A 12,565-nucleotide genomic window follows, 5' to 3' on the forward strand; every position below is an offset into this window, starting at 1 on the left:
TTGTCTACACAGCTATTTGAACATTGTGTCCAGTTCTGGTCACCCCCATTTCAAAAAGGATATGATGGAACTGGAAAAGGTTTTGAGAAGGGCAATAAAGACAATCAAGAGCAGGGAACAGCTTCCGTACAACAAGACTAAAAAGATTAGGGCTGTTTAGCTTAGAAGAGAGATGATTAAGTGGGGAGAAGATTGAGAGCTATAAAATCACGATTGGGGTGGAAAAAGGGAATAGAGGAACGTTATGTATCCTTTCCCACAATACAAAAAGCAGGGGTCACCCAATGAAATTAATGGGTTTAATATAAACAAGAGGACGTACTTCACCCAACATGCAATTAACCTGTGGTACTTATTGCCATGGGATGTTGTGAAGGCCAAAAGTATAAGTGCCCCACACTAAGTCTTAAGGTGGCTCTGTGTAATCAACGGTCACTTTGCCAAAGGGGAGCCAAAATGGGTTGTGTTTTTTTCCTTTTCAAATCAATGTGTGTTTAAAAGCAGAATTTAAAAGTTAGACGTTAAAAAGTCTCTAAGCGGCTAATAACTTTGAATCCAAAAGCAAGCCGAGAATGTCTGTGTCAATGCAAATCACCTAAATAATAAAGATAGAAGCCATTGAAACCTGACCTGTCTATAAAACAAATACACAAAAATATGGGGAGTAATTCCTCAGTTTTGCCTGCAATCAGCAAAGATATTTGTAAAGAAAGGAATATTTTAAGCAATACTGCCAACAGTGTGTAATCTGCCAGCAACATAGTGTTGGTAAAACTGTCAAGGTTGGGCAGGCAGCACATCCCCCTTCCTGGGAACCTTTTGTAAATATTCAGATTGATTTTATTTAAATGTCTAAATGTTGTAATTATAAGTGTGTTAGTTTTAGTTAATGTATTTTCCAACCTGGTTGAGGCCTTTCCCTGTAAAAAGGCAGATGCCAAAAGTGTTGTAAAACTTTGTTTAAGGATTTTGCACCACAATTTGGCATACCTGTGAGTAGTGATAGTGGACCCCACTGGCCCTGGCTCAGATGGACATTCATTTAATGAATGACACAATGCTTGATTATCGCCAGGAACTAATGAAATGTGTCAGGTCTCTTTATACACAGGTAAAAGAAGCACTATCCAAGAATCCTGAGCAACCCTGCCACTTGCTGGGACCAAAAAAGACTAGGTCTATATAAAGGTCCATCAGTGAAAGATCACCCTGGCCCTGCGCTGAAGAAGCCCTTACTAAGTCCTGTTAATTACCAACACAGCTGTGGGGTGCCAGGGACTGACTGCCTCCCTCCACCTCAGGATGATCCTCCGACTGATGCTGCTGTTCCTTCTGGACAGCAGGAGAAAAGAACAAGGTGAAGTGCTAGTAACCTCTCCCTTATCCACTGACAAAACTACTGTGCATTTGGACTTTGCTAGAAGAACCAAACCATTACAGGGTGATGTGCTAGTAACCTCTCCCCTGCATAATGCTAAACCACGGCTGGTCCAAGAAAAAAGAAGGAACACTCACTCTGTTGAAACCACCAACATCCAGGGATTCCTGACTACAAAAGATATTAAGAATTGGCCCTGGTGGAAAAGACTAAGTATTGTTAATTGGCAGGGAGAGAATTGTAGGGACCACGGTTGGAAATATGAAGTTGAGTGGTGGGGTGGGTTTTTTTCCAGGGGCTGGGCTCTGTGCTTACTAACAAGTACCATCAAAATGTACTGCCCTCCCTAATTGGCTTCTGGAGGATAAATACCAAAAACACCTTGCTGCCACAGACATTACTCCCAGCATTCCCTCCACCTCTGTTACCACCCCTAAAATGTACCTGAATACAAATAATACTATATATTCTAATGAAACCGAATGGCCCAGGCCTTCAAATGGGTTGGTGAAAATAAAAATGTATAATATTACTACAAATGAGCCCCAGGAATCAGAAATTGAGATTAATGGGTTCAATGACGGGGTAAATATGATATCTGCTCCTGAACTCCACAGTGTATTGGATGAAGTAGGCCCTTACTGTTATTTGATCACCCAACTGAGAATAATCAAACAAATACCCCAAAAAAGTTTGTTCCGCTGCTGAAAAGCTTACTTGTACTGAAAATGTCCCAATAACTAATAATTTAAACTGTACCATATTGCAGTACACCCCATCCTATGCTATTGATGCTGAGGCCTCTCAAGAGTATATAAGGGTGTTCAGCCATCAAATGTGGTATAAAACTTCATCAAAGAGAAATGGGTTGGAGTTTCAATGGACTGTAATTAATGCTACACTAGGGACTATAAAATTTACCCTTATCTAGTTTTCAGATTACCTCTATATCCTAATTGTTCAAAAGGAGCTGCCATTCAGTTGGCACAGCAATGGACCTGAGTTTCCGCTAGAAAGAAGAGGGACTTGGTTGGACACCTATGGGATGGTGCAAATAGCATAGCTGCAATCTGGAATATCCATAAGGGTCAGCAACATGAGGAAAAAATTGGGACAGTTGGAAAAAGCCACGGGCCTTATTACTGGAGCACAGCTAGCCCAGGTTCAGGCTGGTGTTGGTGAATTATGCGTTATCTCAGCCCTTAGTTCAATGACCCAAAAGCTGTTAACAGAGATGGTACTGGGCATCACCAACACTGGAAAGGTATTGCAGTGGGATCAGGCTTGTTCAGAGGTTCAGGATTTTCTGAATAACCAGCTCACGGCCATTCAGAGGGATTTTGAACATCAGGCATGTCCCTCTGTCCTTACAGTCACCTCAGGAGTACCATCTGATCTGTGGCCGTGGAGACATACTCAGAGATTTTCTAAATGCAAATGCGGACGTTCTCAGTGCTCCTTCCAAGCATACGGGCCGGTGGGAAGGGTATGGGCTCCCACCTACCGAATCCTGCCAGGTCTGTGGGGAGGATATATGTGGGACTGGATAATTCACCGAGACCTTTGGGAACTTGAACTACCTGGTATGCCCAACTGATTTGTAGTCAGTGCTCCTGGAATAACGCCCGATATTTGGGTAGGGATTGGAATCCAATGGACACTCTGGCCATTAGAACCTCCTCAACTTCAGTGTGTACGTAAACTAAAACCAGGAGAGGTTGTCACTGTTCATGACAACATTTGTTGGGAGGGTATGGAACACGGGACTACCCTGACAGGACACCTACTTTTCCAAGCTAATAATAGCTGTGTGCATGTTAAGACCACTACCTTGAATGATGTACACTTTAATCTCACTACAGCCTCAGGCAATCATATCATTCATTGGCCTGTGGATAAAATTTTACAGTTATCCCTTAGGTTCCAAATACCCTTTAACTGGACTACTTTAGTACCTGACCGATTCCAAAATTTGCTTTCAATCCTACTAGAGGTTAAAAAAATCCTGAATTACAAGAAAAAATTCATATGCTCCAAAAAATATATCAAATTAAGAAGCATGCTTTCCATACAGCCTATAAAGTGTCTACTTTATGTATTAACTATAATGTATTGTGTTCTGTGACTAAGGCTATACATCAACCCCATCATATTGTTACAATGGGAATGTTAATGCTTTTAGTGTTGTTTAGTTTAGGATTATGTTATCGTTATTGTAAAGGATGTAATAAAACTAGCACCTTCCATATTCATCCTAACCATGCATTGTCGTTGCATCTAACTAAAACCCCAAAGGCTAAGCCATTTAATTTAAAATAAAAAAATACAAGGTTTGATAAAAATGAAGTTTAAAACTAATAGTTGTGCTAAAAGCACAAAACGGGGGAATTGTGGGGGAAATTGCTGTTAACCTTGTTGTTGAACCTGACCCCATCCCACCCTGTGACAAGATCTATGCACTATATGCAGCATAGGCAAGAGCGGTAACGCAAGAGGCCTACAGGCCTGTATCCTGTAAGATTTAGCTTAAGCTAAGAGCATTTGCATATGCTGGGCCGTGGTATTTTGACCCAGATAACGAACTAGGCCAACCTCTAGCCTAGCTCAAGTCCCTAGCTGTCAAGTATATGCAACCCCCGCCCCCCCCCAAAAACCTGCAAAAGTCTCTAGACAAAACGCTGCCACAAGCAAACCACAGATCTTGATAATAACGAATAATAATCACAGTGCTAATTATGAAAACGTTTACTTTAGCTCCTTATAAAGCTTTATTAATAATGCTTGAGTGATAAAAAAAAATTAAGGAAATGTATCATTTGACCTGAATGTAAAAAACTATACAAGACTGGTATTATAGGGGCAGGACAGAGAGAGACCAGGGTGGCACCTGCGTGTGGCCATCTCTGTCTCCTTCTCCCTGCATGCTTGTATTCAAATAAAAGGACCTCAGACTGTTTGAACCAAACAGATGGTGTGACTCGTTTTCCACAACACAACCTAGACCTCCCCCACGGCAACTTGAAACCATTGCCCCTTGTTCTGTCACCTGCCAGCACTGAGAACAGCCGAGCTCCATCCTCTTTGGAACCCCCCTTCAGGTAGTTGCAGGCTGCTATCAAATCCCTCCTCACTGTTCTCTTCTGCAGACTAAACAAGCCCAGTTCCCTCAGCCTCTCCTCGTAAGTCATGTGTCCAAGCCCCCTGATCATTTTCATTGCCCTCTACTGGACTCTTTCCAATTTGTCCACATCCTTTTAGTAGCGGGGGGCCCAAAACTGGATGCAATACTCCAGATTTGGCTCAGTGCAGGAGTCACTTGGATGAAATTCTCTGACCTGTGCTGTACAGGTCAGCCTAGATGATACAATGGTCCCTCGTGGCCTTAGAATCAATTAATCTATTAATATTAGACAGCATGAAAAGAGGGGATGTGATCAAACTCGGGGGGTGCACACTTCATAGCTCTGTGCATCCTTCCATTCTTCCTCTGCCCCTGAAAACTCCCTGTGAGCTACCCTCCTATCCCCTTCTGTCTCCGCGCAACCCCCCTCCCCAGTCTCTCCCTGCCAGGGGTTCTGTGTGGCCCCTATTCCCCCTCCTCCCATACTAGGGTCGCCCCAATCCCCTCAGCCAGTGGCTCTCTATGCACACCCATTTCCTCCTTTCTGCATAGCAGGGGCTCTATGTGCCCTCTTCCCCCATACCAGGGTCCCCGTGTAGCCTCCTTCCCCCCATCAGGGTCTCGTATATTGAGTGTGAGGCCTTTGGAAGCTCAACCAAGAATGACTGTTCCAGAGACGGGAGATCAGGCCCATCTGTTCTCCCTGTCTCATGATATTTAAACAAAATGCCAGTCAATGAAATTGACATTGTGGGAAAGTCAAAACAAAACAAAGCAATACAAAATAGGAATGCCTTTTCTCACACGCAGCAGTAATCATCTGTAGGACTCACCGCCACCTGGGGCCCAGCGCTTAGCCGGATTCCAAACAGAACTGGACATTTGTAGGGACAATGAGAGAATCAGGAGCAGCAGGGGATGTTGAGAAACCAAGAGTTTTATTAGGGCTATAAATGCTTATGCTTCAGAGAATGAGTTGACCTCTCACAGTCTGGGATCAGAAAAAAAAATCTTTGCCTGTGGGGCGGGCAGATTATCCCATGACTGCTCACTGCAGAGTTTAGAGACCTTCTGCTGAAGCAGCTGGTGCTGTCAGGAGCCAAGTTACTGGGCTGGTTGTGATCTGATCTGATTCAGTCTGGGAAGTCCTATCGCCCTATGACCTCAGGGTGGTAAATGGTGTTGTATGGGGTGGCACCCCAGAGGTTTAGGCCCATTCTGGTTTAACAGCATTTTTAATGAGCTGCAAAAGGGAGTAAATAGCCTCTTAATGGTGTTCACAGATGCTCTTGCATTGTAAAGGACCCCAACACCAGTAAGAAAAGGGAAATAACACAAAGGCACCTGGAAAGGTTAAAAACACAGGCAGGAAATAACAACAGGAGATGTAGCTGCTTAGAGCAGTGCTACTCAAAGTGGTGGTCCACGGACCGCTGCCGGTCCACGAGCCATTGGCTGCCGGTCTGCGCTCACATTGGAAAAAAAAATTGCCGGTCCCCCACATCAGAGAGCTTGAGAAGCACTGGCTTAGAGCACACGAAATGGAAAGCCACAGACATGGAGGCCACCACCAGGTGTTGCTGTGAGCTCAGGGATGAGACCGAGAACATGGCACAGATGCAGGAAGTTAGGATTTGCTCCCTTAGGTCTGAAACATGATTCCTGATGGGCATCCTGGCTCTGATAGGGTACATCTAAACTAAGCCCAGTGTCTGACTCAGATTTGAGCCCAAGTCCCATTTCCCATCCACACACAAATCAGTCTGACTCAGGACACGGGCTTAGGGTTCCCAGCTTTCTACTCGCACAAAACCAAACACCCCCTGCTCCACCCCTCCTCCAAGACCCCGCCCTTCTCTGAACCCCTCCCCTGCTCACTCCGTCCCCCACTCCCTCTGTCGCTTGCTCTCCCCACCCTCACTCACTCACTCATTTTCACCGGGCTGGCTCTGGGGGTTGGGGTGCGAGAGAGGGTGAGGGCTCTGGGGTGGGGCGAGGGATGAGGGATTTGGGGTGGAGAGTGCTCCAAGATGAGGGATGGGGCCGAGGGGTTTGGAGTATGGGAGGGGGCTTCAGGCTGAGGCAGGGGGTTGGGGTGTGGGAGGGCATACAGGCTATGGGCTGGGGGTGTGGGTGCCGGGGTGGGGCCAGAAATGAGGGGTTAAGGGTGAGGGAGAGGGCTCCAGGCTGGAGCGGGGGGGGGGGTGAGGGCTCCAGCTGGGGTTGTGGGCTCTGGTGTGGGGCCGGGGATGAGGGATTTGGGATGCAGGAGGGGAGTATGGCAGGAGGCTAGGCAGGCCAATGGGAGGTGCGGAACCAACACTTGGGGCGGGGGCAGAATGTGGAACCCTCCGGCTGCCCCTATGCATAGGAGCCGGAGGAGGGACATGCTGCTGCTTCTGGGAGCTGCGCAGAGCCAGGGCAGGCAGGGAGCCTGTCTTATCCCCACTGTGCCACTGACCGGACTTTTAACGGACCAGTCAGCAGTGCTGACCAGAGCCGTCAGGGTCCCTTTTTGACAGGGCATTCCAGTCAAAAACCAGATGCCTGGCAACCCTACCCAGGCCCTAGGACCACGTTGGGGAGGTGGATCAGAGCCAAAGGCCCGCTGTGACTGGGGTCCAAGGCCTGCTATTTTTTCAATGTGGACATGCTCTAAGCTGCAGACCCGAGTCAGAAGGTCTGAGTCTTGCTGGCCAGACTATTGGCACAGCTGTGAGACCTGGGCCAGCAACCTAGGTTTACAATGTGGTGTGTGAATGCTCAAGCTTAACAAAGAGAAGGTTCAGGGATGACATGATTACGGTCTGCAGGTATTGAGAGGGGGAAGAAATATTTAATCATGGGCTCTTCAGTCCAGCAGTGAAAGGTCTAACACGACTCAATGGCTGGAAGTTGAAGCTAGACAAATTCACATTGGAAATAAGGTGTGAATTTTTGACAGTGAGGGTAATTAACCAAAAAAGGAGGGTCGAGGTAGATTCTCCATCACTGGCAATTTTTCATGCAAGATGGATGTTTTTTTTCAAACTTTTGCTTTAGGAATTATTTGGGGGTAGCTCTCAGGCCTCTGCAGTGGCAGATTAGCCACTGGGCCCACAGGGTCTGTGCCCAGGGACCCTGGTCAACTGGGGGGCCCCCAGAAAAAATCCACAGGCGGGGTAGGGGAAGCTCCCATGCCCCTGCAGCAGTGCCAGGCAGGCAGGGTGGGGGAATCCCCCCCAGCGACCCCCAACTCCATCCCCAGCAGAAGACACGGGATGAGGAAAGACCCCCAGCCCCGAGCAGCCCAGGCCTGACCCCAGCCCTGGCAGAAGCTGTGGGACAGGGCAGCCCCTCCCCCTGCCAGCAGCGCCTGACCCCATCCTCAGCAGAAAAGCTCCCCCAGCAGCGGCCCAGGCCTGACCCCAGCCCTAGCAGAAGCCACGGGATGGGGGAAGCTCCCCATCCCCACCAGCGGCTCCTGACAGTGTCCCTGGCAGAAGCCCCTGGGCAGGGGAAGTCCCAGCACACCCCATGCATCCCCGGCAGAAGCTGTGGAGCGGCAGGGGAAGCCCCCATGCCCAACCCCGCTCTCTGGCAGAAGTGCCAGGTAGGTGGGGTGGGAAAAGCCTCACCACCCCGACCCTAGTCCTCAGCAGAAGTGCAGGGGGTAGTGGGGGAAGCCCCAGAACCTGGACCCCCCTGTGGCCTTGGGACTGGAGGTGCTCTCACTCCCTGCTGCACCCCGGGGCTGTGGCGTGGGGACAGACCTTCTCTGGTCTTGGGGCCGCAGTGCAGGGAGGGGCAGCAGAAAGGAGCAAAAGGGGTTGAGGGGCTGCAGTGGCAGGGAGGGGGTGCGGAATGAGTGGAATCCTGGGTGGAACAGGGATGGGCCTGGGAAAGAGGCAGAAAGGCGTGGGGATGTGGGTGGGGCCGCTGGCGGAAGGGGTGGGGAGGGGCCCCCCTTTAGTTTGGCCCAGGGCCTCAGGAAACCTTAATCTGCTTCTGGCCGTGCAATCTAGGCCTCTGTGGACATGTAGCCTTGGAAACACTGAGTCCACTAGGCTGGGTTTATAATGCAGCGTAGCCATGCCCACAGTGGCCTAAACCTCATATATTATATAATGCATGGGCAGCGTAAAACCCAGAGTCAAAAACCTCTTCCTGAGCAGCTCGTTGCACTCGAGGAATGTAGCATTCAATGTGGTTTGAATTCGGGGAGCGCGGAAAGGGCTGAGCCAGAGTGGCAGGGCTTAGGAGAGCACCAGCTGCACCTGAGCAATCTGCACGACAGTCCAGCCTTTGTTTTCCCAGGGACTCGCTTGCAGGAAAAGGAGGGAGCTGCCTTCTGACATGGGGACTTGTAACAGGCGTCAGTGTGACCTGGTGGCAAGAGCACAGCACTGGGAGGCAGACAAACGGGGCTCTGTTCCCAGCTCTTTCACTACCTGCTGGGTGACCCTGAGCAAGGCCCTTCCCCTCTCTGTGCCTCAGTTTACCCATTTGCACAACAGAGATAACACTGGTCTAGATAATGTTTAGTCCTGCCATGAGTGCAGGGGACTGGACTAGATTACCTCTCAGTCCCCTGATTCTAGGGAACTATGATTACTGCTTTCCTGGGTAAAGCACTTTGAGACCAACTGATGAAAAGCACTAGATAAGCATAGAAGCGTCTGTTATCATTCCTTTGCTACTTAGTTAAGTTATACAGGCGAAAAATTAAGGGAAGAGCTAGGTACCTTTAATGCCACATAGGGACTGAATAATGGCTGCCCTGTGTCCCCTCTCCATTCCTGGGGATCCCCAGTACAGGGATCTGGGAGCAGGGCTAAGGCCCTCATGGTTTTGCATCCTTGCAATGGTCCATAGGAGCCAGTGAACTAGGGACACAAATTAGACTGCTCTAAAGCGTAGAGCCATCAGCCATTGCGCATAATCAAGGCCTGCCACACTTCAGTGTTACCAGTCTTGCCACCCTACAGAACACCAGGTCTGTCCTGCCTGCTGAATTTCCACTTTCCAGGAAATTCCACCTTTGATTTTTTTTTTCCCATTCCAAAATGAAACAACATGAATCATAGAACAACAACAAAAGGAAATTTCCCCTGCAACAAAATTCTGAAACCAAAATTCTTCAGATCAATCAGAATGTTCCATTTTGAGATGAAGAAATGAAATGTTTCTTTCTGATTTTTAACATTTTGGAAAAAAACTCTATAAAATAAAATAAAATAAAATAAAATAAAATAAAATAAACAAAATTGTTTTTCAAAACAAAAAAAAATCAGAAGGGTCCATTCCTAGAAATGACAAAATGCAACATTTCAGCTTTATCGAAACTTCCATTTCCCCCAAACAAAATTTGATGGAAATTGACACATTTCCACAAAATATTTTGCTTTAATCAAATCGGCATTTTCTGACGGGAAAACATTCCATTGGAAAATGCCTGATCAGCAATAGGCAAGAGGACATCGATCAGCATTCCCGTTGCATTCCCTGTCAGCACCCGGCCCGGGCCAGGGAAGCTAATGATCCAACCAGCGGCCCAAATTTGGTGATGAATCCTGGTCACGTACCACCTGAGGCATGTTGCGCATGCGCTAAGAAGAAGCCATGTGCACTACAATGTTGCTGTAACCGTATTGGTCCCAGGATATTAGCAAGATAAGGCAGGAATCTCTCACCAACAGAAGTTGGGGCAATACAGAAATATTACCACCTTGATTAGTGACAGTGAAGAACTTCTTAAACCGGTTCTCCTGCACCCCACCATTAAGGGGCACAGTTGGGGCTGCTGTGCCAGGCAGCCTGGATACTTGGATCCTTTGCCACTTCACATTTGGGGCTAGAGGAGGGAGCGGCGTTGCCAACTCTACACATTTGAAAGTCATGCAACAGGCCCCAAAAACATCATGAGATTGGCTTAAAAATTATGCTATTAAATATATAGGGCTCTTTTTCCTTGCCTCTTGGCTTCTGAGAGCTAAGAAACTTCCTTTGTTTTTTGCAAATGCAAGCTGACAGTCTGCCATGATCACCTTACTCCAGGAGCTGGGGCTTTAAAGAAAGCATCAAAGTTTTCAATGAAATCACTGGGGAAAAGTGCGAGCAGAAGCAAAGAATGCAGGGAACTTGACATTTCTTGACCTAGAAAGATGGAGACTGCAGGATGGAAAGGAAGCAAACTCCAGTGGGGAGCATGGAGAAGGAAGGCACCAGGGGAGAGAACCAGCCCTGGATCCTTGCATATCCCCCCAGACACTGCATGTAAACCCTGAGGGAAACAGGAGACAGAAATCTGGATGGTGGACACTGGACCTTCCTGGATCTTTACTGGACTTTCCAGCAGCTTCTCTCTGGGCAGGGATTCCCTGGCCCTTATGTCCTTTCACTGTTTGGCAAATCATCCTTTTGTTTAAGGATGCTGCCAAGCAGAGATTTATATTTAACGCTGGCCGGGGATTTGCTGAGTGCGAGCTGGGCCCTGGGCCCATTTCTCTGTTTTCCCCGTCCTGTCTCTTCTCCATTTCCTGCCCTGGATAACCTCTGCCAGACATGGCTTCATGCTCTCAACAACACCATGGCCCTGCAGAAAGGGGCAGAGACATGGAGGTGATAAACAGGGCTGTAGGGACCCCAACTGCTTTATGTTTCACCCAGGGCCACCAACCTGCCCTGGGGAGACCTTCTTCCGGCACTGGCAAGGGACCCCAATTCTGCCCTGAAGGGATACCCCCAATCCCCTCCCACATTGCCTCCTCAACAGGATCCCAGCTCCACACATGCACAGCACCAGCAATGGGGCTCCAATCCAGTCCCAGAGGAACTCCTCCCTCCCCTCATACAGCTCCCCTTCTGAGACCCCGACGCTGCCCCAGAGAGACCCTCCCTCCCCTCACACTGCCCCTCATAGGACCCTGCCCCTGCCTCACAGGGTGACACCCACACACTGCTCCCCCCCAAGGGATCCCACCCGAGGGGGACACCCACACACTACTTCCCCTATGGCACACTGCCTCTGCCCCCTAGGGTGACACCCTCTCCCTTTGCCGCCTGCTCCACCAATAGAACCCCAGTTCTGCCATGGATAGACCCCCGATATCTTCTCCTGTGGGTGCTCCACCTTCATGCCCTCCCCATGAGCGCCTCCCCCACCTGGCCCCCGTTTCACATTGCCCCACTTTTGCCCTCATGGAAGGAGGCTTCCCTCCCAATGACCTTGCAAGGAGAGAAGAATCCCTTTCCTGTGGAGTGGGGGGGACAGAGAGGGCTGGAAGTAGGGGTGTGGGAGAAGGGGTCCTCCCCTGTGGGGAGCGGGAAGGGTGTCCTGTGTCTGCAAGAAAGAGATTGAGAAAGAAAAAGAGAAGGAGAAAAAGGAGGGAGGGAGACAAAAAAGGGGCAGCTGGCGTAAGGAAGGAGCCAGCTGGTCCCACTCCAGCTCCCCAGTCGGCAGCACTGTTCAATGCCCCATCTTTCTTCTCCCCCGTCCTCTGGTGATAACCCTCCTAGCCCACAACTGTTAGGGACACAGATGTCAGCTGCCCGGGAAGGGGCCTATTTGAGACAGATGGGGGGGGGGGATGTGAAATCAGAGACTGACAAAGGGAGACCATAACCTCCACCATTTCCTTGGGACATTTGTTCGTCTCTTTCCCTTCATTGAATCGCAGAACGCTGGGCTTAGCTGTAGAGACGCAGCACAGTGGCTTCTAACTTGGGTTAGCAGCTGGAGTTCAACCAAACAGGGGAGCCTGGGATTGAAGCTGAGCTGCCCTGTCTCCACGGCTATTTTACCCCCATGTAGCTAATGCCATCCAGCTAAGAACACACTTGAGGGTTTGGTTCCTTTTGCAGTGTAGACACATCCTGAGCATCTAACCCAGGGGTCGGCAACCTATGGCACGCGAGCCAATTTTTAATGGCATGCTGCTGCCTGCCAGGGACCCCAGCAAACAGCAGCGTGCCACTAAAAATCGTGCCCGGCCTGGCCTGGCCTGCTCTTCTCCGCCCACCGTTCTCTCCTTGCAGGTCAGGCAAGCTTCCCCCTTCCCGCAGTGTGCTGGGTTCCTGCCCCTCCT

Source organism: Dermochelys coriacea, chromosome 6 (genome assembly GCF_009764565.3).
Source record: "Dermochelys coriacea isolate rDerCor1 chromosome 6, rDerCor1.pri.v4, whole genome shotgun sequence".
Lineage (NCBI taxonomy): Eukaryota > Metazoa > Chordata > Testudines > Dermochelyidae > Dermochelys > Dermochelys coriacea.